This window comes from Monopterus albus, unplaced genomic scaffold (genome assembly GCF_001952655.1).
Source record: "Monopterus albus unplaced genomic scaffold, M_albus_1.0 scaffold392.1, whole genome shotgun sequence".
Taxonomy (NCBI): Eukaryota; Metazoa; Chordata; class Actinopteri; order Synbranchiformes; family Synbranchidae; genus Monopterus; species Monopterus albus.
Genome location: NW_018128272.1, coordinates 129,714 through 144,915, shown reverse-complemented (window position 1 = coordinate 144,915; position 15,202 = coordinate 129,714). Strand labels below are relative to the sequence as shown.

At 40.3% G+C, this 15,202-nt stretch overlaps 1 long non-coding RNA gene across 1 annotated transcript; it reads right to left on the bottom strand.

Moving 5' to 3' along the window:
- Window positions 1-412: 412 nt before the first annotated feature.
- LOC109951480 (uncharacterized) lies at window positions 413-9,590 on the bottom strand. Its single transcript, XR_002273612.1, has 4 exons — window positions 9,496-9,590; window positions 1,349-1,440; window positions 1,200-1,226; window positions 413-1,129 (listed from the first exon to the last, which is right to left on the bottom strand). It is a non-coding gene; the product is annotated as an uncharacterized LOC109951480 (long non-coding RNA).
- Window positions 9,591-15,202: the final 5,612 nt, after the last annotated feature.

The window sequence follows — 15,202 nt, the reverse complement described above, 5'->3', positions numbered from 1 at the left end:
ATAGAACAATAGGTGTTGCAAACTACTGTATCTTAGTCTAGATATGCTGTGGTATAGTTTATTTTTATGCCATGTACTTACATATACATTATAAAGACAAACATGAAATTAAAATGACTTCGAAGATATTTTTGTAACTATGCTGTTACAGTACATGGCACCTTTAAAATGCAGTGTGTGAGTTTTCCATAGGGTGGGTGTAACTACATTATAAAAGATTTTGTGTTGTTACACAACACTAACGGGACAGTCACAACAGTGCTGCGTAATACTTGAGGAGCTGAATGTGAGGACATCTTTGAATCAGTGGTGGAAGAAGTACTTTGCTTACTTAAGTAAAAGTACCAAGTACTGTATAAGAATACTCTAAGTAAAAGTCCTGCATTTAAAATGTTGTTTAAGTAAAAGTACAAAAGTATTGGCATCAAAATATTTAAAGTACCAAAAAGTAAAAGTACATATTATGCAGAATAGCACATTTGACATTAACGTTTATCATATAATTGTATTACAAGTACCGAGGCATTATTGTGTTCATCACTTTAATGTTGCAGCCAGTAAAGGTGGAGCTCATTTCAATTACCTAACATGTTTAGAATTTACTGTACTAATGGGCATTTTGTGAATTTTCTACCAGGTATCAATAAAGTGAAGTGATTATGTTGTATATTGGATAGCTAACTGAAGTTATCCAATAAATGTAGTGGAGTAAAATGTACAACAGTTGCCTCTTAAATGTAGTGAAAGTCTGAAGCAGCAGAAAATGAAAAAACTCAAGTACACATACCTCAAAATTGTACTTGAGTAAATGTACTAAGTTACTGCAGAATACAGCATGATTTCCTCATCATAGAAATGTGGATTTGTTCTTCCTCAAGCAGAGCATCTGTTACACAGCTACATCTGTCACAACTAATTAACAAGCAAACAACAACAAGAACATATTTAAAACTTAATATACTTCCTCGATTCTTGTTTCTTATTAGTTGTCTGAAATATCAGCTAAGTGGATACAAGGTGCCCGACAGCAGACCCCTCCTGTCAGGTCCTCGGAGCTGGCATCAGACAAAGGTCAAGGAAGGGAAACACTGAGTGATGTCATGCTGCCGGCGGACCAAACACCATTTTCCTATGATGTGGATTATATGTTAGGAGACGCAATGTCCAGTGGGTGAAACAGGGACAAAGCCAAGACTTACTTTGCACTGCTGATGGTGTCCTTAGCTCTATCCCCATGAAGCATTGTTTAGAAAAAAAAAAGAAGAGCATTTTCAGTTATTACAGCCATTAAATAATGAAAGCATCTTTGGTAACTAGTCTGTTGACAGCTATAGGCAGATAATTTTACCTTTTCATTTGCAATATACCAACAAATCCGCACAGCTGGAGCTGTCAACACATCCAGTCGTAGCCCTTGACATGCATACAAAAACATGACTGCTGTAACAGAAACAAGATACAGTACACTGGCTGCAAGAACACGGAAAAAAGTGTCAGTCATTGTTGAGAACAGTGACGTGCCAGTGTGAGAGGTGACAGCGGTCATATGACAGGATTGCGTGCACGCCGAGACCTTTACAGTAGGTTAAAAACAAAGTGCTGTCAAAAGTAAAAATAAATGAATAACAATAAAAGATACATTAAATCAACTACCAACTAGAATTAAATATATACTGTACATGAATAGTGTCTGGTAATATTTTGGGCATGCTTAGTACATAGCCTACTGTATGTTGTGTTATAATGATAAGGTTTAATTTGATTTACTGCTTCTCCTTCAGCAGACACAAGATATTAAATTTGGGTAAGTGAGGTGAGTGTAAGAGCATCATTTATTTGGGATGGGAAGATTTCCAGTCCTATCACACTCTGCATCCTGAGCTTAATATTCTTAGATACTGAGGAAATGGGAGAAAGAAATAGGAATGAAGAGAAATATCGACTGAAAACGAGAGGCAGAGGTGGAGGCAAAGACATCAGAGGTGGAGAGTAGGCCAGCTGTATTCAAGACCAAGTAGCACATTGTCCCATCTGAAAAAGTCATCACTCTCTGCAGCGCTCGCATGACAGGGGAAATAGTCATAACAAGCCCAGGACAGATGACATGTTTCATATGGATGTTTTCCCCGGCAGACAGCCAAGCAGACAAGTCGCAGCATGAGCAAAGTCTCGGCCGAATTGACTGCGATGACAGATTTCTACGTGCATCTCACACTCAGCATTATCATTACATCCAAACCGATGAAAGAGCTCCAATATGTGCAGTCATCTTTTTTACCGATTCATGTCCCCGCTTACTGGAGGAAACAGACAAAGCTGAAAAAGCGACAAGCAGACTGTTCACAAAAAGCCACATTTTATGAATCTAGCTTTGATTAGTCAGTGAGTGAGTCTTAACAGTTCATATGTAAAAGGCAAGCCAATGAAAGGACAAGTTATAGTATGTGTTTCCTGTGTTGGCTGTCGGTTGACACCAATGGAGTCGCACGTCAAAACATACCTTTCCTCACTTGTACAGTGGCTGGAAACATAAAAGGCATTATTCTAGTGTTTTTCATTTCTATTTTTATTTATTTTTTACATATACAGCATTTTTTAGGGTGATTCTTCAGGAGAAAGCCGTTTCAACAAAAACAAACAAAGAAGTCAATGGATTGTCAAGTGAAACCTGGACATACTCTCTGATGCTGTGCGTTTTGGCGCCATTATCATAAATAAAATTCTACAGAGGCAGAAATCTCAGCTATGTCAACACCCGGGCAAGTAAATTCGGACACCATCCCCTTTATCTTTATCTTTATCGAGGGTTAAAATGATGTTTATACTACTTTGGCACAGCGAATACATTTAGAATGGATGGTAAGGCAGCCTGGGTTCAAAAGGTTTTTTTTTTTTGTTTGTTTTTGCATCAAGAAAATGTTTTAATTCATGCATCTGTAAAATGACGGCTCATAGTTGTTGTTGAGATTAAGTAAAGGCTGTTTTCTAGGTTAAATAATGAAAAGTCAGTAGGGAGAGAGGACAAGCTTACTTTTTCATTAGTTTAGATTCTTCCCAAGTCAAACTGTATAGTATAAACTGTATGTGCTGGATAGTCTAAAACTTAAGTGAAGGGCTTCCAGTGTCTCGGCAATTCATTTTTATGCCTTTCATTCACCGTAACAAACAAGACTACACCACTTCAATGTTCTACAAGACTTGCATGCCAGGTAAATGAGAAAATAAATATTATAAAATATTTAAAAAAATGCTCTATACATAACTGGATGTTACAATCATCTACCATCATGGACTGGCAAAAAGATACAGAGGTAGATGATTCTATGTTGTTCGTTTACAACACTGCAAACTCGTAATGAATAATGTTTGTCCCATTATATGCATTTGCAGGACACTGATCACAGGTGACAATGTAGGTCATCTGGATGTGAACCATAACTAATCATACAGGCACGTCGCTATGACGTCAGAGGCTGTGAACGACAGCACTAACTGTAGTCTGTCGTACCGATTACCATCCAGTACCCTTGCAGAAGGGTAGACCATTTATAGTCTTCATACAGCTGATGGTTAGGGACCACAGTACTGCGAGGTGAAAGACAAAGCATGACCGACACTGTTAAAACTCTGGGTTTGGTAAGAGTGGCACAGGGAAGGTCAATGTTTATCTCATCAGTCTCTGAGGTCACCACAGAGGCAGTGGTGCCAAGTGACGTGAGAGGCAAGATGGCTAAGATGGGGTGTAATTCTGCTTTAGAGGAGTTGATTCCTAAAACACAATCTATTTTGATATCCAAATTGATTGATATCCAAATTGATTGATTTAAAAGTGAAGCAGCAAAAACATAATTAAATGATACACTGATAATTTTCTATTTTTTTAAATATATTTTCTTCTTTGTTTGCACTCAGTTTTATAAACATACTGTATGAACTGTATGTGCCATCCTGTAGGTCCTGCACATAAGCATGCTATGCAGTTCATTTCATTTGTCAAGACAGAAGGTCTGCATATATAAAGAATGTAATCTGGGATTTGATGTTTTGGTTTTTAGCTGTCTTTAAAGCACACAGACATAAAACTGCAGGTTGCAGGTTAAATGTCACCAAATTGCCAGTCTCAGGCCATCTGAGTGGAGAGACAGAGCTGAATGGCATATATAGTTTTAGCTTCCTACAAGAAGAATATGGATTAGAATAGAGTGTGGGGGGTGGATATCACTGATATGGGAGAAACGCATCAATAGTGGTGCATTGTCACATTTTCATGTTGCAGAATTTTTCAAATGCTAATAAGTTAAATGTTATTTAACTTTGGTAAAAATCATGAATGATTCAAATCTATCAGCATTGCTAGCATACATTGCAGTTTGTTTATGCACAACAAGGGCTTAAATGAAAGTGTTAGGCCACGTTCAGACAGAGTTTCAAAGGTGTGAAAAAATCTCCCCATTCATTTCTATAGGGGATTGGGTTCACCGCAGCTGTCACCAGCACGGCAGGGAGCTCTGGGAAAACAGTGCAATCCCGTGTGGTGAAAAAGTAGGAACTGGTTCAACCTTTTCTGCACCACATATGGCAAGGTGTTGTGTTGACTGGTCATACAACAGGAGGATGGTCAGGACGTGGGCACTCACAAGAAGAAAATTATGTTGACCACGTTACTGCGGTTATCACAGCTGCAGTGATAACACAGTAACATTTTTGCTAGTTATTGGATGGAGGCTAACATAGGGTACCTTAGCAACATGCTAACCAAAATGAAAACTTGTGGGGTGGAAATGTGAATTTCACAACGTGACAATCACCCGCCCACCACCCCCCCCCCCCCACCACCACCAATGCATCTCCTTGCTTAGGTGTTGTATTTCAATGCATTCAGTCTGAATGCCTGCTTAATGTGGGCAGTTTTCCCATAGAAAAAAAATAACAAAAAAAACTATTAATATTCTAAACCCCTCCTGAACCAATGTGTGGCCTTTTCAAATGCAAAGTACTGCATAGAGACTAAAAAAGGGATACAGACCAAGAGCCTGCAACAGAGACACACAGAGGGGAAAAACAGACATGCAGAAAGAAAGAGAACATGATCATTAACAGCTCCAGAAAATGTAGGACAGTCCAATGCAGATAAATAAGTGAAACACGTATGTGGGAATAAGTGTTGACCAGCACATAGGAACATTTGACTGGGTTCTAATTGCTCGGGATTTAGCTTCTAATTATGTGTGTATGCTTGTTTGCGGATAAATTAATTCCTGCTCACAGGGCACATGCCCTAATGAAACAATGCCTTTAATTGCATTTCTGCTGCCATCCAGCAACATGGGAAAATGAAAAACACAACATGAACCCCGGTCTGAAAATCAGCTCATTATTAAAAACAATTGGAGAGCTGCAATGTTTTTGCTTAATTTAGCTGAGGGGAAAAATATGAACTATATGGCACTTGAGGACTGTTTATACTGCATGACTCAGACTTACTGTTGTCACAGCTTTGTATAACTACACAAGTTGTTATGAACACACAGATACCACATATGCATACAAATAACATACTGTATATACACACCTAGAGTGTGTAGTATACAATATTTTCCCTCGTGTGTGTATATATGTGTGCAAGAGCCCCTTTTTCCTTGCACTTCTTTCTGCCTTACTGTACAGTACCTGGTCCTGGTCTCTGTGAGTGTCTGTTTGTTGAATGACCTTTCTTTACAATACTCCTGGCCCTCCCAGTAAGCCACTTCTCACACAACAGAAACTGTACATCAGTGTGGAAAAGCCAGACTGGGAGTTTTTACAACACCTCCACACAGTTGCAGGTCAAAGCGTAAGGTCCCGGGTCTCTGGTGGAAACAGGCATCTGTTAAACAGGACACGCTACAAGTGGAAAGCTGCAATTGTTTGGTGCAACCAGATGTCAGGCTTTTCAAAATATTTTTACTGTAAACAAACATGTCCACTGCTGACTAAATTGGCAGCCTGTATGGGCCTTCACTCAACTCTCTTACTAGAAACTGAATGTACATGCAAGCATGTGGCATCCTCCTAATATATGAACAACATAAATTTGTCCACCCCGGTGTTTGTAACAACCATTCATGAAATGCTTAAAGAAAACTAATTCAACCAGACAGCACTCAGAGAGCGCAAAAGTCTCAGTTTCCCCATAATGCCATTACACCTAAAAGCAATACTCCCATGGAAGTCTGACCCTCATAATATGATAGCCTGACCATCAAAACCTACTGCTGGCATTTGGAATGACGCTGACATCATTATTAGTTTGTAAGTTATTCAAGAAAAGTTATAAATATGAGCTGTTTGTACATGCCACCCATGGCTATATAAATGTTGAACATTTTGAAGACATAGTGGCACATACAGACTCAGCTTCCTCTTGTGGACCAAACATTTCTGGAGATTGGTTGAGTGAGCACGATGACTGCATCTTTATTAAAACATGTCTACACAACCATCCAGCTGGAGGGTTTAAAGGCTGAAAGGGAATCATTTCTGTCTGGTGGACTGTGTGTGGATATCAGCATGAAATGGTCCACGAATTCTGTTCTGTGGTTGTGTCCAAACACCGTTCTCTGCCGGTGAACTTTATGATCATGAAAGGCCAGCCACAGTATCTGCAGAGTTCACTGCCACTAGGCGCTGATCTCAACTTTTCATTTGTAAGAAGAAGAATGGGTTATTTCTTCTTCCAGAACTTACATAGTCCTACTTTTATATCATTTAATGGTGTACAGCCTGAAGTGTAAGTTTATAGTTTATAGAAAAAATTGGAAAAGAAAGATATTTTGCCCACAGAAGCTACTTGTGTGTAGTGACAGGACAAAACAATGAGGTTTATTGTTGATGATCTCTTTACAGATGCTACTGGTAGCAATCTGTTACATTTTGGCAGCAAACCTCCAAAAGATTGAAGGTCATCAAGCAAACAAACAATACTACATCCTTTATCTAGAACTTCCTGATAAAGACATTTTCCATATTTTCCTTTTTGTACAGCACTTGCTGTCAACATTGATTCAGGTTAAATGTTGAGAGAAGTTCTATTCACAATGGCAAAAATGTTTTATATAACAATGTAATTTCCAATCTAATGGCTGTTGCTGTCAAAACATATTTCTGTCTTAAGTCTCACACTGTCCTTTATCTCTGGGCTCCTCTTCCTCACCATCTGTCTCTTTTAACTTAGCCTCTTCATATCTTCCTCTGCTGCTTGGTTTTCTACTCCCACTAATAATTTCCCTTTCCAGTCACAGCTCCTCAAAACACCCACTCACCTCACACACCCACCGACCCAATGTGTGAATCATCATCCCTGCCAAGGAACACACACACACACACACAGGCACAGCTCACACACATACAGAGAGCTACCACATGAATCGGCTGCGGTGCTGTAATAGATAGGCAAAGCTTTGCAAGGTGACACTGCGTATCCATCACTGGGGCTTATCTGTCGGCGAAGCGGGGCGGTTCAACACAATGTAGCCAGATGTAAAGGAGGCAAGGAGGGAAAACATCCTGACTCTTCTTTTTTTTTTTTGCAAACCACCTAGTGCACTGCACCGTATGGGAAGGGAGATGTGGAGAAGGAGTAGGACAGACAGAGTTAACAAGGAGAATAGTGAGTAGCAGCTGCTCTGTAGGTACCAGCAAAGAAACAGGTTTGTGAGGGGAAACAAAATTCTGCAGATAAACAGGTTTGCCAGCTAACTTAACCGAGGCTACTTTGCCTTCAAGCATCTGCCCTTTGTGAAAAAGTGGTTTGACATTTTAGTGAAAATGCTCATCTGCTTTCATTTCAAGAGTGAGATTGATAGTATCATTCACATCTGTGCACTAAATATGGAATTTACTGCTGGTCACTACCTTGTTCTCTCATTAGGCAGGTACTACACACGATGCTTTTCAGAGCTTTTCCACTGAAAACAGGTGGCTGCTGTACTTGAAAGTATTAATGAGTGGTGAAAGTGAATCAAAACAAAGTTGTGCATCATAAAACCAAAAAAAGGAGGCAGATGATGCTGAAATGCTTGCTAACATTAGGGGGAAACAGCAGTTTTTTTTAATTCATTTATTTGTCAGCTTTTACTTGGTTTGTCATTACAAACGACTACTTTCACGTTACACATGGCCATGTGATTCATGATTAGCACAAATTTACTGATTAGAGCAGCTTTAAGGATCGGAGGGGGTTCAACAGGCCGAGCAAAGATCGGCAGGGACAGAGGAAGAATTTGTCACATGTTGTCTGTACAAATCTTTACATTCATGACAACGGTACATCTGTGCTACAGGGAGATAATCTCTATGATGACATTACCAGTATCTGGCAGCACTCCGTGGTTTTCTGTCACACACATCAAACCTCACAGCTTTATCTCACCCCAGCTATTCAGAAAGGGGCTTATCACTAGTGACAAAGGCACAATTTGCTGCAGCACGTGTGCACAGGTTTTCTGAGTGATTCAACACATGTTAGAGAGACATGGTGCTGAGTAGACATCAAGGTTAGACATCAAGGCTATTGGTTTTGTATATAGTTTGCCTCAGTTGACTAAAGCAAAACAGGAACAGTGAGAAAAGCGATCACTTCAGTGTTGTTCATGCTGAGTACAGTGTGTGATTTCTAAAGTGAATTCTGGGATTCTACAGATGCAGTAGAACGTATCATAATAACTTTCCATCACGGTAACTGATAGGCTGTCTGGGGGAAAAGGAGCAGTCCTGCAGCCTGACTCTTGTGTCTCATTTTCACTAATAGGACATCGCACTGGGGACGATTCTGGCTCAGAGAAAACAAGAAGCTCGTACCGGAAAGTGCCCAGGGAAAGCAACGGGACAGACGCAACAAGTTATAATGAAAGTAAAGATAGAGGAGGAGGAGGAGGAGTGGGATGTAAGAGAAAGATAGAGGATGAGAAAGAAAGAGAGTGAAGAGGAAGAGCCAAAGCAGTAATCTCTGCTTTTTTGTTTTACACTGAGGAATTAGGTCTAGAGCTGGGAAATTCAAGTTATGGAGTGGGAGAGGTGAGACCAGCAAGCACACACACGCACGCACGCACGCACGCACGCACACACGCGCGCACACACACACACACACAGGGAAGTGTTTATGCTAGCAGATGCTATAGACATATCTAATCGAAAGACCATCCTGCAGTGGTCTTTCATCATATTGCATCATCTTATAATATTACAAAGCATGGTAATGTGAGGCTGCACTATGAAAATAATAGTAATAGCAGTCTAGCCTGAGGGAGTTATGTGTGCAGTAGAAGCAAATATGACTTGGAGTGGATGTTAACCATGCTATTACTCTCTCAAACTCCCAAACATGTTGCAAACTTGCCAAAGAAGATGTAATGTATTGCTACTACAGCTGCTGCTCACACTAAAAAACACTAAAGCCATCCAATAGGCTTCAAAGACAACATTTGAAACATATATGACAAACACCATGAATCTTACCGGATTACTTGACTGTAATAAGCTCATTATTTCCACAACATCTGAAGAGATTCAAGGAATCACTTGACATCCGCTCATACTGGGGCCAATGGTAAAGTAGGCCTTGGCCTGTCCTTCCTGATTTCCCTAAGTCAGGTGTGGTGATTTTTCTTCTTCTCTGAATTTTGCAGCAGCTGGCTTCCTTCGTGTTCTGTTACTGCCTCCCTCTGGATGTAATCCCCATGGAGGCCCATTCCATCCTGTCCAGTCACTCTCAGAAACCAGTCAAGTCCCAGTTTTACTATTCTGTAACTATTTCCTGTTTTTGTGCTTTAAAATTCCCTGTTATGTTACAAGAGCACTGCATATACCGTTTCTTTTTAATGAAATGGTTAATGACTCATCAGATGTTTTTTCTATAATAAAAAGGAGTAGTGTTACATTGTTACTTTTGTAAGCTTTAGAGGTGCTACTAGACAGACTTACTTTCAGTACTTTCATGTGATCCGATATTATTATATCTGCTGACTTGGACCTGTGGTGGAGTGATGCAGTGGTTAACACTGTCGCCTCACAGCAAGAAGGTTCTGGGTTCAAACCTTGTGGCCAACCATGGTTCTTCTGTGTGGTGTTTGCATGCTCTTCCCGTGCCTGTGTAGGTTTTCTCCGACTTCCTCCCACAGTCCAAAGACATGCAGACCAGATTAATTGGGGACTCTAAGGGCTCTTTCAGACTCTACGCAGCCACGAATGCTTCCAGTTTTTGCAAGAAGGGCTTGGTGCGTACTTGTGTAACAAAATGTGTCATCCTAAACTTTGCAATGTGATGTGAGAGTTATTTCACACATTTCCTGTTGGGGTGCTAATGCAAATACTGTACTGTCACTTTACTCTGAAGTTTTGTTTTTTTAACAGAAGAACTGCTTCCAGTGTCAAAAAAGGGGGTTGTGTGAAGTTGTTTGTTTTCATCAGCATCTTTATATATAGCATCTTTTTTTTTACTGGTGACAATTTAGCAGAAGCAAAATGATAAATCACATGACCCGATCAGGACCATGGGCCCATGGCTCTTGCTCTCTGCTGGGTGAGTGCATCAGCCAAGACACAGGGCAGTCAATGCTTATATGTACAGAAATACTGGCATGACCCTTGTGTTTACAGCTACGTTTACATAGTTTGCATAGAGTCTGAAACAGCCCTAAGCTGGCCATATGTGAGAGCAGTTGTCTATGTGTCAGGCCTGTGATAGACTGGCGACCTGTATGAGGTGTACCCTGCCTCTTACCCAGTGTCAGCTGGGATTGGCTTCAGCCTCCTGAGACACTCTTATCACAAACATGACTTGGAAAAGTGAGCAGCTAAAGTTTCCCTTACTTTCCAAACATCCTCATCATCCAGCTTCATTCGTATGAACCTTCCATCAGGAAATTTATTTTTCCAGCGTATCATATCCAACAGCATGTGCCCACAGGGATGCATTCTGTACAAATATTCCATAACAATCTGTGCAGCTGATTTACCCACTTCCCTGCTTAATCATCCATCTTTCCGTTGTTGATTTCTTTTTAAATCTTTCTGTATTTTGTTAGAGTGATTAGCCTATGTATTATATTATTGCTTTGCTGCCAGCTGCAAATTGCCCAAGAGAGACTATGAAGTATTAAAGTCTATAGTCTGAGCCATTAAAGCATGTGTTCTTTATAGCAATTGTGTGGACAAATGAAATAAAAACACAAAAAGATGGCGTGTGTGCTGAGTAAAATAAGCTGCTGTATGCATGTTATAGCAAATCAGTTGTGTATTTGCAACTAACAAAACATATTACTGTATGTTTACTTAACGTTGTCTGTGGAAGACATTTTCAAGCACAGCTCATTGTAATTTAAATCTTTGCCAAAAGTTGGTCTCTGCAGAATTTCCCTGACAGCTACTGGCATATTGTAGCCATGATTTTGGAAGTTTAGTATATTATAGCAGTGCATGTCTGTACCTGAGATATTATCTAACAGCAGTTACTATATTTGGCCTTGTTCCTTTCCAAATTACTGTGTGCCCTTATCTTTCAGTGATTTAGGAATATGAACTAACAGGTGTTTTTACTGAAACTGGTCTCTGTGATAGAAGAATGCTAAGGGCCGTATGAGTGGGGAGGTGTTGTCTTAGGTTCAGATAAAGAAATATGATCCAAGAAATCAGCCTGAGCAACAGATCAGCCATTTCCAAGGAATGGCTTTACAGCTCTGGAAGGTTATCACACCTGCAATCATTTTATTATCAGGTAGAACAATGGCATTCACAAGTCATCTACCAGGAATTTGCATTTATTTGACGGGCCATCACGGCTCCTTGCCAGGTAACGTCACACTGCATTTTGGCAAAAGTTGAGCCAGACTCAGCCTTTGGCTGGATGACCCTGCATCAGTGTGGTGGGCCCCGGTGCTGAACTATAAGCACTGGATCATTTGACCCACTGACTCAACTTAGCCATTCCTCCAGTACTTTAAGAATCACCAAATGATGACAGCATTATTGGTTTATTTTGTATACCAATAATGCCATCATAATGTATTTCAACAAGTTAATTTTATCTAATAATGTATGATTGATAGATAGATAGAGGAAGAGAGAGAGAGGTGACAAATTAAAGGAAAACCCTGAATAAATGAGTGGTCTCTTCCAGGATGGCGAATGCCCCCATCCACAGGAAATGAGGGGTCACTGAATGGTTTGATGAGTATGAAAATGATGTGAATCATATGCTTCACAGTCATTAGAGCTCAACCCAATAGATAAAGGAAGTGGAGGATTAGCAGTTGTTTCAAGACTTCTCCCTTGTCCTGACCTTCTTTTGGAAGTACTACTGACCTATTTTTACTCTATTTCTGACAGAAAATAGTGCTCCCTGAGTTTTTTTTAATTTGTTTGGTGGTCAGCACAGAGAGAGACAAATATAATCCATTTTCCTCCAGCAAAATCTACCTGAGGAAATCAGGAGAAATCAAAGAGTGGACTCTTGCGAGTTTCAGGGCTTATAATAAACCTTTGACATGCACATTGTATTCACCAAATCTTCCAGGTGTAAATGTATGAAATGATGTGAGTTTGGAGCAAAGCATTTAGTGAGCACGACCATCCCTGTTGAGGGGAAAACAGATTATTTGACTGGAGTGCAGTACTGCATAAGAAAACTTAACAGCAACTTTAAAGTGAACTGATTCTTTCCCTTTGTCTGTATTTGTGGGCAGATTTGTGAGGAGGAGGAGGGCAAAGGATTTCTGGGATGCACAGACCCTCCTCACATCCCCCCTTCCTCCTCCATTTCTCTCCCTTCCTCAGTCAGGAAACCCCCAGCTGATTTGAATGGAAACCAGATCTCTCATCTCCAGTCCGCATGTTGTGCTGGGATGTCCTGGCCTCGTTATCCTGCTCATTATACTCCCCTCTTCTTCCCGAACATAAATACTATCTCACCCATGTCTTCTCTGTCTCTCCCTCTTTCTCTCTGTTTCTCATTCTAGCTTTCTAAGTCTTACTCTGTCACTATTTGTCTCTCAAACTCCTTCCACACAAGGGTTCCCAGTTGACCATTAGAGGATCAGTGATGTATTCAACTGCTCATTAGTCATCATGACTGACAGCTGGTATGGTGGGGGGGCCACACTGATGGGTCAGCCTGTCACCTCCGGGTAATGTCTTGATTTAATTTCAAGTGAGTGTGAGAGAGGGGAGTAAAAGAGGACATAAGAGAGAGAAACAGAGAAAAAGAGAAAGAAAGGCGAAGATTGAGAAATGGGGGGGGGGGTTGTGTGTCACATTAAGACATGGCTCACACAACTAACTGTAAGGTTCAGTTAAAAAAGTGACAACAATTAAGGTTTGACAGATGGAGACTGAAGGGGAATATGTGGAAGCACTGGAAAAGAGGGATGAAGACAATAAGGAATAGACAGATGAAGGGAGGATGATTTCAATGAATTATGACCATCAGTGTGAATGCGTATATGTAATAAACTTGTTGGGGCCTTTGTTAAAGCTTGTACTATTAAGCAATGCCATCTTAATATGAATATAGACTACAGGGTTCAAATAACAAAATAAGTAGAGAGCACAGTTAATGAAGCGTTTTTAAATTTTCCTTCTGTCCTCAAGGTATTTACAGTGAATTAATACATAGCAAATATTTACATCAAATGTGCATTTGCTGTCTACAAAGCATAAGTGAGGTGAAATGTGTCATATAACCCCCGTGGACACACAAATCGTCTCAACAAGTCTTCCAATGGAAATGACAAAATACATCATTCATTTTGTCCATGCTTTCTAAAACGACACATTGAAACATTTTCCAGTATGACACCTCTATCTACAGGATGTTAACATCTGCCTGTGCCCTCCACTGTTACAGATCCCTGTTGAAATCTGTTTTATGATGTGACAACACTACGGTTAAGGTTTGGTTGGGCTCAGATACTCTTTCACTGCTAGTTGGAAATGAGGAAACAAATAGCGGTCCAGCATTTTGTCAGCTCCTCCTTCTCCCTCCTCTCTATGCAGATGCTGTAACAACTTCACCTGACTTCATCCTCAGCTCCTGTCTTAATTACTATGGGCTTTGTCACATGAACATAACAATACAGTCTAGACCATAGTATTTGGATAATTACATTTTTTTTTTCTTCAGGCTCTGGGCAGCTCAGTCAATTTAAAATAAAAGTAATGGATACATGTAAGTGCCAAGTTTCAGCTTGAATTTGTTTAAAAAAACACTGTAAGCAGTTAAGTTTCAAAGTACAGACCAACTCCCTAAGGCTGTGAATCCTGCAGACTTCCTCTCATTAGCCAGTGATATGATAACCTCCTGATGACATCACCGCTCATCCATCATTTGACTGGTCGGAGTTCTGCAGCCGTGATTTCACTGATAGTGATTAGTGACTGTGGTCATGTGCTGATTGTAGTAACACTTCAGGCAATTGTATACCAATTGTGTGTGCTTTTGTGCACAGACACTCATGGCACCTCAAATTTCACGGTTAGACTTCGGGTAATATTATCTGACCACATGCACACACAGTGCTGACCGTAGTTGCACTTAATTACAGTGTTTGCTGTGTTGGAGGGGGGGTGTAGAATAACCTCCTCTGGTTTGGGTTTTAAAAAAATATTAGTTTGTCTAGATTTCTTTCCATTTATTACAATGGAACAAACATGATTTTCAAACCACAGCCATGGGTTATTCAAGACCACGCTTGCACCATGATGGAACTGTGCTAACCACAAAGCCAAAAAAAGATACTTTAAACTGACCCTGCACCCTTTGAAATTCTTTCAACCTTTCCCCTAAATCCCCTCTCAAGTGAAACATGAGTGGAAATGAATACAAATCCCCACAATCCTCTTTGGTTGTATCCATCCCACAGTTCAAGGCACATACAAACACTCACATGCACGCACACACATAGTGCACAACTGTATTTAATGCATCTTCTCTGTGTATCCACCCTACCCTGATTCTCCTATATCTTTTCAGCCAGTGTACTGAGCGCCAAACTGTTGTAGGCCACAAACACCCTGTTAGCAGAGAGAGAGAGAGAGAGAGAGAGAGAGAGAGAGGAGAAGCTAATTGTTCTGGACAAACAATTGCCTGGTAATATTGAACACAACTTTTAAAGCCTGTAATCATTTTTTTCTCCCCTGGTGAGCCTTGATTAAGAATGTTTGTCTAGGG